A 12,968-nucleotide genomic window follows, 5' to 3' on the forward strand; every position below is an offset into this window, starting at 1 on the left:
TTCTCTGTGTAGCCTTGGCTGTCCTGGACTTGCTTTATAGATCAAGTTGGCCTCGAACTCACAGCGATCCGCCTGCCTCTGCCTCCCAAGTGCTGGGATTACAGGCGTGTGCCACCACCGCCCGGCCAGAAAACATAATCTTAATCGTTTAGTTCTAGAAAGGTAGAAAGACGGGAAGAGCAATGTCAAAAACAACCATATTCTCTCTAATGGAGGCATTCATTCATGTACCTTCTGTTTGCTAGTTGTCTGATTAGTACTCGCTATGGTTTCAGGGACAAAAATCTCTGCCCTCTGGAAGCTTCCATTCTACTAAGGTCAAGGGGTGAGGCACAGACAATGGGGGAAGGAGCACAAGGGGCTTCTTGTTTTGTTTTTGTGTTTGTTTTCTTTTTGAAGCAGGCTCTCACATAGCTCGTGCCTTGGCCTCTGTAGGTGAGAATGATCTAGAACTCCCATTCCTTTTGTCTATGCCTCCTGTGTGGAGTTGGCCAGACCCTGGAAGGAGCATCAGTTTTAATTAAGGTCATCAGTGAAGGTCACGGTGAGAAATGAGGACACAGGGGATGTGAGGAACCCAGGTCCACACAGGAAAGAGCACTCAGGGCAAAGGGGACAGAAAGCCCTGAGGCCAAGCAAACCTAGTGTGGTCAAAGCCGTATGGAGAGAGGAGCTGAACCAGCCAAGGAAGCAAGAGAGAAAACAGGACCAGGGGTGCGATGCAGGAAGGAATTGGGTAGTGAGCACCTTGTAAGCCCTCTAGGAGGACTCAGGATTTTAATCCAAAGTCAGGGAGAAGGTCACTGGAGATGGATGCCCCTCCAGGTTTGGTCTGCGCACTAAGAAAACATGGAGTTGCCGAACACTAAGACAGGGAGACACAGGGAAGAGGGGGATCTAGGAAGACTTGATCAGGCCATGGTTGAAATTCCTTCCTTCCTTCCCTTCTTGCTTCCTTTTTAAGTCGGGGTCTTACCATGCCTAACTTCTTTCTTTTTTTATGTTATATGTGTGTGAATATACGCTTATGGGTATGTGCGTATGCCCAGTGGTTGCCATGGAGTCCAAAGGAGGCACCAGAGATACATACAGGTGGTTGTGAGAAACCCAACACTGGGTGTTGGGAATCAAACATGGCTCCTCTGGGGAGGGGGTGGGGGGTTGGGGAAGTGAGCCTTTCAGATTGCTGAGCCTTCTCTTCAGCCCCAATGTTTGAAATGTTAGTGTCCAAATGCGAAAGCTGAGCACACAGTTACCTATAGGAGTCTAGAGCCCTGGGAAATGTCTGTGCTAGGGGTATGACATTGAAAGCCATTTTACTGATAATATTTCAAGGCAAAAGAAGAAGCCCAAGGGCACCAGAATACAAAACAAAACCCTTCCGCAGTCGGACTCAACATGCTCTCGGGTGGCAGTTCTCAGCCTTCCTAATGCTGTGGCCCTTTAATACAGTTCCTCATGTTATGACCCAGCAAATAAAAGTACTTTCATCACTACCTCATAACTCCATAATTTTGCAACTGCTATGAGTTGTAATGTATATATTTTTGGAGACAGAAGTTTGCCAAAGAGCCCACAGGTTGAGAACCTCTGCACTAGCGTTAACTGTAGACCCATTTATACCGCAGCGCTAGGCACAATAATCAAGCCATGGGTCAAAGTCCACTGACAGATGACTAGATAAAGAAGCTATGGTGAAATCATATCCGCAGGAAAATACATTTAAAGGGAGATTATCATGCTAAAGAAAATAAGCCAGAATAAGAAAGACAAATAGCACATGTTTTCTCTCATGCACAAAATCTAGATTAAAACAAAACAAAATAGACACAAAAGTAGAAAAGGTATTTAGGAAGAGGGAGGGAACCAGTAGAAATGGGGGGGCGGAGAAGATAATCATCTGAGTACATGATATACACACATGAAAAAATGACACAACGAACCCATTATTTTGTGTGATTTATTTTGAGATAGTGTCTGTCTCACTGTGCACACCCAACTAGCCCGGAACATGCTATGTAGACTAGGCTGTCCTTAAACTCACAGAGACCCACCTGCCTCTGTCTTCCAAGTAAGGAGACTAAAGGTGTGCCTCACCACACCTAGAACTGTCGTTGCGTTCAAATGTAAATTCTCTTCCTTTGAACTCTAGACTGTATCCATCCACTTAAAGCTACATCGATTCAAGCGTGGTGGAACATGCCTATAGTCCCAGGAAAAGAAAACCCCCTGCTGTGGTCTAACTCAGAGTGCACTACAGCAACAGTTCTCAACTTCCTAATCGCTGCGGCCCTTTAATACAGTTCCTCATGCTGTGGAACCCCCAACCGTGAAATTATTCTTGTTGTGGCTTCATAGCTGTACTTCTGCGGCTGTTAGGAATCATAATGTGAATATTTTTGGACATAGAGCCTGAGGCAAGAGGATCATTAGTTAGAGGGTCAGCCTTGGCTACATAGGGAGCCCACCCCCCAATCTCAAAACACAGTAAGTGTTGTCAGCCTTCTACCGGGGGGGCCTTGTCCCTTGCCTCCTCCTCACCTTTTCAGTCCCTCTGCCACTTCTGTTATTTCCTTCTGTGCCAGCTGTCGAGAGTCACCTCCTCCATCTGTTCTGAACAGCAGATCTCTTCTTTTTTTTTCCCCCTTCAGTTCCCTACTCTCATACTTGTTCTTCCCCTCAAAGCCTTCCCTTGCTGAAACACATTCACAAGATGACGACCCAGTTCCACCGTACATTCTCCTGAGCATCCAGGGCTGCCCTGTTTCTCAAAGACCAGCGGGACCCATCAGTGTGTCTGTCTTAAAGACCACACAGCCTCGCAATGGTCTGGAATTGTGCCTGGGACCGGGTTTTAAGGGCTCAATAGTTCTGCCACAAAGGCACCACGACAACGGGGTAGTAAACAGATGACACCTTCTTGCTGGGTACCGTTTCCTTAGAAAAATCACTTCTTCAGTTTGTCTAAGTATTTGCCCGAAGCACAAATCCGGATGCTCACCTGGAATCCAGAGGAGAAAGGGGACCAGCAGCGGCAAGTGCATCTTCTCACACCCGTTCGCCTTGGCGGAACCTGCCAGTGGAAACAGGCTACATGCTCCACTCCTGTGGCTCCTGGGCCTCTGATTTCCCTCACTCTCACTCCGGCACTTCCTCCTAGTGATTAAAACCAAAAGAGGAAGGAGGCACAGTGAGTGAGATGTAATGCAAGAAGTCAGACTTGTGAAAAGGGTTTTTGAGAAACACTACCGGAGCCAGAGTGACTGCTATGGAAAGAGAACTTGGGGGGGGGGACCCCCAACTCTGTATATGTGCACCCAGTGATGCTGGATCCCCTCAGCTATAGCCAGAGTTGCTGGAGCCCAGAAGGCCAGAGCTTCCATAGGTTGAAGGATGTCAGAAGAGAGATTCTAAAACAGTCTGGAATGGGGAGACAGAGAAAGCTGAGGAGGTGTCGAAACCCATCTTCATCATGCGTGGTGGGCACAACTGTAACCCAGAAATGTAAGAGGCAGAAGCGGGGGACTTGGAGGTTTGACAAGAACTTGAGCTGCATAGCAAGTTTAAGGCTAGCCTGGGCTACATAGCGGTACCTATAGTGTTACTCAGTGGAAGAGCTCTCACCTAACATAAGCAAGACCCTGAGCTTGACCCTCAGCATCCCCATCCATCACAAAATTACAAAGAGAGAGGCTCAGATAATTAGGACATGTGATCAGGGGTCTACCTACCTACATCAGAGAGGGTTCTGCTTTGAGAACACGCCTGTTGGTCTGTCCCAGCCCACTGGGTAATAGATATGGACTTAACCTAAATTCCCCCAGAAGTTCAGTGAATATCCCAGGGCTACGCCAACATACAAAGAAACCATCTTGTTGTTCATAACCTCTAACCCTCACTCCCATATGCCCCCCCCACCCACAGTAACCATTTGACCAAATAAGAAAGGAAGGAAGGGCAGCTTTGATGGCTACTTTTCATTCTGACATTATGTCTCCTCCATCTTACACACATACATACCCTTTTCCAGCAAGCCCTTAGAGAGGGGTCACTTTTGGTAGGTGCTGTACACACCCTGGGATATTTTGAATTCACAGTGCCCTCAAGACCTGCCTGGCCAGGCTAACTAGAAGTGAGGAGGCATGTGGGAGGGTTGTTTACATTGAAAATAACCGCTGCTGAAAAGCCACAGCTTTTCCAGGATGTGGCCAGAGGTGGACATTTACTTTACATATTTCTAGACCATAAAGGAAAGGCCAAGAAGGGAGCAGGAGTCTTTGCTCACCACTGCTGATCAAACAAGTCTCTTCCCAGGGCACTGCCCAGATGTACTGAGACAGGTGGCCTCTGCAACGCGGAGGGGAGTGCCTTTCAGGGACACATGGTCAACAGACTAGGGGAGACCTGAGAACCGAGGGCACATGTTCATAGCGGGTCTAGGAGTGACTTTTCCTTTCTTGGGCAGAGGTAGCAAAAAACAAAACAGCACCAGGGGGAGGGGGTAGAGACAGAGAGACAGAGAAACAGAGAGAGAGAAAGACATAGAGAGAGGGGGAGGGAAGGAGGGAGAAATAGAGAGAGAGAGAGAGAGAGAGAGAGAGAGAGAGAGAGATGTCTGTCTATCAGGAGCCTATGGCCAGATTCTGTGATTCTGATGGAGGGCCACCCTTTGAATTAAGAACACAGACTTACCTAAGCTATTGTGAGCAATAACAAGACTGCCCCTCAAACAATGGCCTGTGTGGATTCTGATAGAGGCAGGATAGTCAGGAGCACAGAGTCCTCAAGAGCCACCAGAGGCCCAGGTCTGCCTTGGTCATTGGTTTCCGCATGTCTCAGTTACCTCCCAGGCTGTGTGTCCCCATTGGTAAAAGAGGGCATTGAATCCATTCATGACTGTACACACCAGAGGATCAGGAGTTTGAGGCTATGTGCATGCAATCACCCTATAATAATAACTCTTAAAAATAACTGACATGATAGAACTGAAAACCCACAGAATGGCCAGGCATGGTGGCACACACCTTTCATCCCAACACTTGGGAGGCAGAGGCTGGCGGATCACTGTGAGTTGGAGGCCAGCCTGGTCTACAAAGTGAGTCTAGGACAGCCAAGGCTACACAGAGAAACCCTGTCTTGAAAAAAAAAAAGAAAGAAGAAAGAAAGAAAGAAAACCCACAGAACGAAATCTCACAGTGACAGGCAGCAACTGTCAGTCACAGGTTCTTGAACTTGTTCTCTAAATCCTGACCCTGCCACCGTAACTCGGGCTCCCTGACCTCCTGCTCCCCTTCTCGGCTGCACTTAGTAGGGCTTCTAGAACTTTGTTCTATAGTCACTGAAGCTGAATTCACACCCCTAGCTGGATGGGGCTCCTTTCAAGACCCCACGCTAAATTCAGTATTCATAATTTGGAAACCCTTTTCTTCAAAAGCCCACAGGGTTGCATCAACTTCAGGCCTGAAATAGATCTGCAGTGACCCCTCCCTTGCACTCACATCCTCTTACCTCAGAGCTTTGTCTCAAAAGAGAGTCTGTTCCCTTTGACTGTAAGTCTAACTCGTGACCTGCTTTGCCTACTATGACACAGCAGAAGAGGGGTGTGCCAGCCTCCAGCCCTACTTAGGGTCCCTATCTTTCTTGCTTCTCCCAGAAGCCTGTTGGCCTGCTGGCTGGGCACCAGAGACAAACAGCAGAGCTGAGCTGCCCTGGTCACCAGCCAGCCGACCCCAGACATACCAGGGAGCTCAACTGAGGGCAGAATGGCCACCCAGACCAAGTGCTGAGTCAGATTGTACCCTTGACTTTGGAACAGTTCTCTGCAGCATTATAGTGATGGTAGAGAAAAGCTAGGAAGCCCTGGAAGCAAGACCTGCCCTTCTGCCCTCCAGCTGGAGCTGTGTCAAGCGCTGGTGCACTCTTCTATCTGGTTCTCTCATAACACTTACCCATGGCTCCTCCCGCCTTCGTTCCCCCAGGTCCTGCCTCAATGTCTCCTCCACACTGTTCAGATCACAGCCATCCATGGACCTGTGCCGTTCTTTTAAAAACAGCACATTTGTCTGGGTGACACAAGGTTAAGAGCACAGACTGCTTTTGGAAAGGCCTGAATTTGAGTCCCAATAACCACGTCGGGTGGCTAACAACCACCTGTAATTCCAGTTCCAGGGGATTTAATGGCCTCTTCTGGTTTCCATATGCATATGCCCATAAGCGAACATAGATATGATGTAATTAAAAATAAAATAAAGCCAAGCGGAGGTAGTGCACACCTTTAATCACAACACTTGGGAGGCAGAGGCAGGTGGATCTAGATCTCTGCGTTCAAGGCCAGCCTGGTCTACAGAATGAGTTCCAGGATAGCCAGGGTTACACAGAGAAACCCTGTCTTGAAAAACCAAAATAAAGAGGCTGGAGAGATGGCTCAGCGGTTAAGAGCACTGACTGCTCTTCCAAAGGACCCGGATTCAATTCCCAGCACTCACATGGCAGCTCACAACTGTCTATAACTCCAAGATCTGACACCCTTACACAGACATACATGCAGGCAAAACACCAATGCACACGAAATAAAAATAAGTTAATTAAAAAAAGAAAAACCAAAATAAACAAATAAAAATAAATACTTCAAAGTAGCACATTTGTCCACATTACTAAAGTAGCACACTTATTTATTTTAGAAAACAAAGACGGCAGAAAGGAGGAAATTAATTGCCCCTAATTTCACCATGAGAGATCATGCTTAATATTAAGGTTTATATTTCATCCATCTAATCTCTTTCTACAGAGATGCATGGTCTGTCCTAGAAACCAGACAGGCACACTGATGTGAAGCTCACATCACCCCACATGTTACTGTCTGTCATGGGGAAAGCTGTCCTGTGAAACACTGTCACCAGGAAAGAAAGTGCTGATGGCCGGCCTTAGCACTCTAAGGGTTTGTGAACTCTGATGTGTGGTGGAAACAACACCTGGCCCCCAAGGATCGGCCATAGCCATGCCTCTGTCCTGCCATGACAGGCTCTTATCCCTCTGGGTCCACGAGGCCAAATAAGCCCTTCCTTCTATAAGCTCGTCTGGTCATGGTGTTTTATCGGAGCCCCAGAAAAGTAACTAACACATAACACAGTAATGCTTTTACCCTCTGACCCATCTCCCTGGCCCAGTTTTTCATTCATATGTCTCCACTATTTATATTCTAGGCTTGGTTTCCCTAAGACCTCCTTGATGAGTTATTTCTTCTAGTGAATGTTACTGTGGAGCCTCCTTATCATCTTGGTGTGTGTCTGTAAAAAGAGCCAAAAGAATTTGCATCGGAAAAAAAAAAAAAAAAAGAATTTGCATGGGGAGGGGGAGAATTTGCATCGGCAGCTTTGATATTGTTAGTTGCTCTCCTACAGTTTGCCGGCTACCACTCTGAATGCCCACTCCCCAAACGCAAGCCAGGGTCACCCATTCTCAAAGTTTGTAAACATTATGTTGTCTGCCGGGCTCCTCTAGAACTACACCATGGCTTCGCTGGCTTTTTGTCGTTGTGATCAAAACACCTAAATGGCTCATGAGAAGAAGGAACTACTTTAGTTCATGGCTTTGGAGAGTTAGGTCCACAGCCATTGGTTCCATGTGCTCGGGCAGAACACCAAGCGGCAGGAACGCGAAGCAGAGGAGTACTGATCACTACGAGGCCACCCAGGAAGCAGAGACTGGGGAATACCAGAACTCACCTAGCTTTCTCCTAGTTCCCTTCCATTCCATCTGGGGCTCTAACCCATGGCATGGCGCCACTCACATTCAGTGTATGTCTGCCCAGCTCAGCTAATCCTTCCTGGAAATTCCCTCACAGGCTCACCCAGAGTGTGTCTTAGTAGTCCTCACATGTCCCAGTTAAAGTTGACGGTAAGGATTTACACTCACATAGCAGTTTGTTAAAAGAAATTGGCTTACATGATTGTGGTCACTGGTTAGTCCAAAGTCTAATATAGTGACAATATAGTGAAAGCCACCAAAGCCTGGACATTCTCCAGTGGGAACTGAGGCTGCAGGCATGTGTGCATGTGTGTGTGCATGCATGTGTGTGCATGTAGATATGTGTGCATGTGTGCACATGCATGTGCTTGTGTTGGTATGCATGTGTACATGTATATGTGTATGCGCACATGTGCATGCATGCGTGCATGTGTGTGTGTGTGTGTGTGTGTGTGTGTGTGTGTGTTTGATAGGATCACTGAGCAGCCCAGTTTAATCTCCAACTCACTACATGGCTCCAGTCTGGCCTCTAACTTGCAATCTTCCAGCCCTAGCCTTCTGAGGGCTGGTATTAGACACCTAAGCCAAGATGCTATAGTCTTGAAGTAAAATTTCTTTCCCCTTAAGGAAACCAGCTTTGGTTTTAAAGTCTTTTAACTGCACAGTTGAGGACCGCCGAAGTTGTAAGACTTCAAGTCAGCCGTAGGGAGACGTGAACCATATCAAGTTCCTCTGAGGCAACAGTGAAAGTGAAAGAGGGCTGAAGAACTGGAACCAGTGTCCAGCTGTACACACACACACACACACACACACACACACACACACACACCATGTGCACACCTGCCTGTTCACATACTTTGCTCACTATGCTATTGTGTTCTTTTTCTGGGAGCAGTTTGTGCTATGAAGGATGTTAACTCTTTATCTGTCGTGTCTTACAATATTTTTCTCTCAGCCGTCTTTTTTTCAAATGTCTTCAGAACACCAGGACATCTGGGATTTGTTTGCTTGTTTCTGGGTTTGTTTTTGTTCTGTTTTATTGAGACAGAGTTTCATAGAGCATAGGCTGCCCTTAATGTTGATATGTAGCCCAGGCTAACCTTCAACTCCTGAACTTCATGTATCTGCTTCCCAAATGCTGAGGTTATGGGAGTTTACCACCACATCTAGCTAGATGCATGGATGGCTTTGTTTGGGGAGTTTATCTTGAGTATCTGTTTGTTTAAAAACAATTCTTATGTATCCCAAGCTGGCCTTGACCTCACTATGTAGACAAGGATGACTTTGAACTTCTTGTTCTCCTGCTGGACAGTGCTGGACACTGAACCAAGAGCTTCCTGCATGCTAGGCAAGCGCTCTACTGCTGAGGCTCAGCTTTGCTCTACTGCTGAGCCACAGCCCTGCTAGGCAAGCGCTCTACCGCTAAACCACAGCCCTGCTCCAGATAAATTGGCCCTGATGGCATCTGAATTTCTTGTCTGGTTAAGGAGATCATTCAAAGCCATTTTAGGAGCCAAGAGGGCCACCCCTTCGCCTAGTTTCTAAATATTGACACTGAGCGATGGAGTCCAGGAAAGCAGCATTCAGTGTGGCCCAGAGCACAGGGAGGCCCCGTTGCTCTGGGATTTACTATGGGGCTCCTGCTTTAGCAAGAGTGTGACCCACAGGAACTATAAAAAGAGCTTTGCATCTCTTGCAAAAAAAGGCTGCTGCTCATTTTGTCACTGAGATGACTCTTACTGTCATATGTCTGGAGATAATGATGATTGGTCAAATAGACTTTGTCATACAAATGCCACAGAAGCCTGTCTGGTTTCCATTTTGTCTTGACACCCAAGGAGTTAAACCAAATGTAATGTACTGATGGCTATCTGATCCTAGTGCTCCCCCCCCTCCATTCCTCCCTCCCTCTCTTTCATTTCCTCCCTCCTTCCCTCCCTTCCCCCTCCTTTTTTCTGGCCCTGGCCCTTTCTCAGACACTATCTTTAACCACCCTTTAGCACACGTGGGTCTGCTATAAACTACCTCATATTCCATTTGTAAATGGGGGCGAGACAAAGGCAGACATTAATCAAATGACTTAAGAAAAGCCGCCCAGCCCGTGGTGGCGCACAGCTTCAACTCTAGCACCTGGAAGGCAGAGGCAGGAGGATCAGGAATCCAAAGCCAACTGAGCCACGTGAGGCAGAAGGAAGAGAGGAGGAAATGCAGGCAGTTAATGCAGAAGATTGGGCCAGAAGCAGGATTCATTAACTTTTTACTATTTATTAGTATTATGGTGTATGAGCACAGTGTGTGTGTGTGTGTGTGTGAGAGAGAGAGAGAGAGAGAGAGAGAGACAGAGACAGAGAGAGACAGAGAGAGAGACAGAGAGAGAGAGAAGAGGGAGAGACAGGGAGAGACAGAGACAGAGACAGAGACAGAGACAGAGAGAGCAGGCACACATGTGGAGATCAGAGAACAAAGTCAGTTCTCCTTCCACCTTTTCATGGTTCCCAGGGAGCGAACTTGGTTTCTCAAGTTTGCAAGACAAGCACTTTACCCACAGAGCCATCTTGCTGGCTCAGCTTCATCAACTTAGTTATTAATTAATCAAAACTTCAGAAGCCCATTGGAAGGAAGAAAACACAGTAAAAGATCTGGACAATAGAGGCTAGAGAGATGGCTCAGCTGGTAAAGGTGCCTGTTGCCAAGCCTGATTCCCTGAGTTCAACCCCAGAGAAAAACAAGGCAGAAGGAGCGGGGCATGGTGGCACACGCCTTTAATCCCAGCACTCGGGAGGCAGAGGCAGGCGGATCTATAAAGTGAGTCCAGGACAGCTAAGGCTACATGGAGAAACGCTGTCTTGAAAAAACAAAACAAGGCAGAAGGAGAGATGGAATCCACACGCAAGAAGAAAAAAAGCAACACCTGCCAGTTGTTCTGTGACCTCCATACACACGAACCATAGCATGGGCAAGTACACACACACACACACACACACACACACACACACACACACATACACACACCACACACACGATAGGCAGATGATAGATAGAGATAGATAATAGAGTTTAATAACTGTTTGCTTTATTTTATTTTTTTGGTTTTTCATGACACAATTTCACTGTATAGCACAGGCTGTCCTGAAACTCACTTTGTAAGCCTGGCTGGCCTTGAACTCACAGAGATCCTCCTGCCTCCTGCCTCCTGCCTCCTGCCTCCTCTGTTGGGATTAAAAGCATGTGTCACCATCAACCTGTTGTAATAACTTTCTATCTAGACTATGAACAGGTCTAAGGAAGGTTCTGGGTCTGAGGGAAAGCAATCAACAATGCTTGTTGTTGACCAGCACAGAGCTCTCTGATGGCCCAAAAGAAAAAGAAAAAATTCTTGACAACCGGGCAGGATCAGCACATGTCTGTCACCCCAGCACTCAGGAGGTGGAGCCCGAAGAACCCCTAAATGCTTGAGGCCAACCTGGTCCACATAATGAGTTCTAGGGCATAACTATATAAGGAGACATTTTTTAAAAAAATTAAAATCTCTCAGCACAATTGTTAATATATTCTTTTTAGAAAGATTACTTTATTTTCTGTGTATGGGTATTTTGTCTGCATGAATATATGTGCACCATGTGTGTGCCTGGTGCCCATGGAGATCAGAAAAGGGCATCAGATCCCCTGGAACTAGAGTTATGGGTAGTTGTCAGCTGCCTTGTGGGTGCTGGGAACCAAACTTGGCTCCTCTGCCAGAGTATTAAGTGTTCTTAATTACTGAGCCATCTCTCCATGCCCATTAGTAGATTCCTGGTGTTAAAAAGACCAAGTGAGAAGCCGGGAGTGGTGGCACATGCCTTTAATCCCAGCACTCCGGAGGCAGAGGCAGGGAGATCACTGTGAATTCAAGGCCAGCCTGGTCTACAAGGTGAGTCCAGGACAGGCAAGGCTACACAGAGAGAAACTCTGTCTTGAAAAACAAAGCAAACAAACAGACAATAACAACAACAAAAGACCGAGTGAGAGTAGGCCCCGCCCCAAGCCTGCGTCTCCAGTCCCCATTAAGTTGACAAAGATCCCACGACAAGACTGCTGTTGTGTGTTCCTCGCCCCATAAAGGAAAAGGGGCACAAGAAGAAATGATTGAGTCCACCATGTTCCCTAGGAAGTGAACCAGGGCCTGCAGGCTCTTCTAGACCATTCTCTCTAGGAAGTTTAGTGTAAGATGCAAATTAGCAAAGCCACTATTTATAACGGATGAATGATGCCCTTTAACCCAGGAGGAAATGAAAGCCCAGTTGAATTGCCTTTGGGAGGTAGAAGCTGAAGAGCCATAGTCAGGAGATATCCAAAAGCAACATCACACAGACTGTGCCAAGTTCAACCTACGCTGCTGTGGATTCCCTTCCATGCCAGTCAAGCAGAAAAGTGGCAGGGCACACACCCTGACCCCAAGAGGCCCTAGCAGTCTCTCTGCTCCTGTGTCTTTGTGAATGCAGATGAAGTTTGCCTCTCTTGAGCCTTCCAGAAACCTCCAGTAATTCCCTTTAGAAAGAGTCTACTCCCCAGCTAGAAATCAAGACCTTTTTGTCTTCTCGTCCATCCATTCATTCCTGCACTGAGAGCCCCTGGACGTGGCCTCATAGTTCATGGGTGGTTCTGTCCCATGGCTTAAGATTGATTCTCTTTGGAATATTTGCCCAAGTTTCCCGGCTGGTTCTCACCCTGCTTCCTCTCAGTGCTGACATCCCAGTGGAGTGCGACCTTTGTCCCGTTTCCTAAAACCCTCCTCTCTCTGGAATGCTGCCCTCTCCATGGGTTTGTTCCAGGGTCAGCTGGGAAATATTCCCAAGACTTGCCATAGGCATCCTGATCTTGCGTTCCACACCTGGGTCTTTTTGGACTAGTGCACACGGGAGGTGCATCCTGTTATCTGGCTTTCCGAGGAGCAGACACCAAAATGAAATGGGCCAGGATTTTATTGAGGGAAATAAATGCCTATATGAGAAATGAGGTACATGCTGGCAGGCCAGGGGACGTGTCTGACATTGATCAGAATCCCAGGGGCGGCAGTCCTCCAGCTGATGTCAGCTGTTAGAGGAGTCCAGTGTCCCCACAAGAATAGGCAGACAGTGTCCCCACCATGCTCTCTGCCTTTGCCTCAGGATTGTCCATGGGCCATGTGACCCCAGTGCAAACACAGAGAGTGTGGATGTCAGAGCAGAGCAAGAGGGCTCCCC

At 47.3% G+C, this 12,968-nt stretch overlaps 1 protein-coding gene across 2 annotated transcripts in view; it reads left to right on the forward strand.

The window, feature by feature from the left end:
- Positions 1-12,968, forward strand: part of Rab37 (RAB37, member RAS oncogene family) — a 62,766-nt gene that overhangs the window by 34,380 nt on the left and 15,418 nt on the right. The window lies entirely within an intron of this gene.

Source organism: Acomys russatus, chromosome 16 (genome assembly GCF_903995435.1).
Source record: "Acomys russatus chromosome 16, mAcoRus1.1, whole genome shotgun sequence".
Taxonomy (NCBI): Eukaryota; Metazoa; Chordata; class Mammalia; order Rodentia; family Muridae; genus Acomys; species Acomys russatus.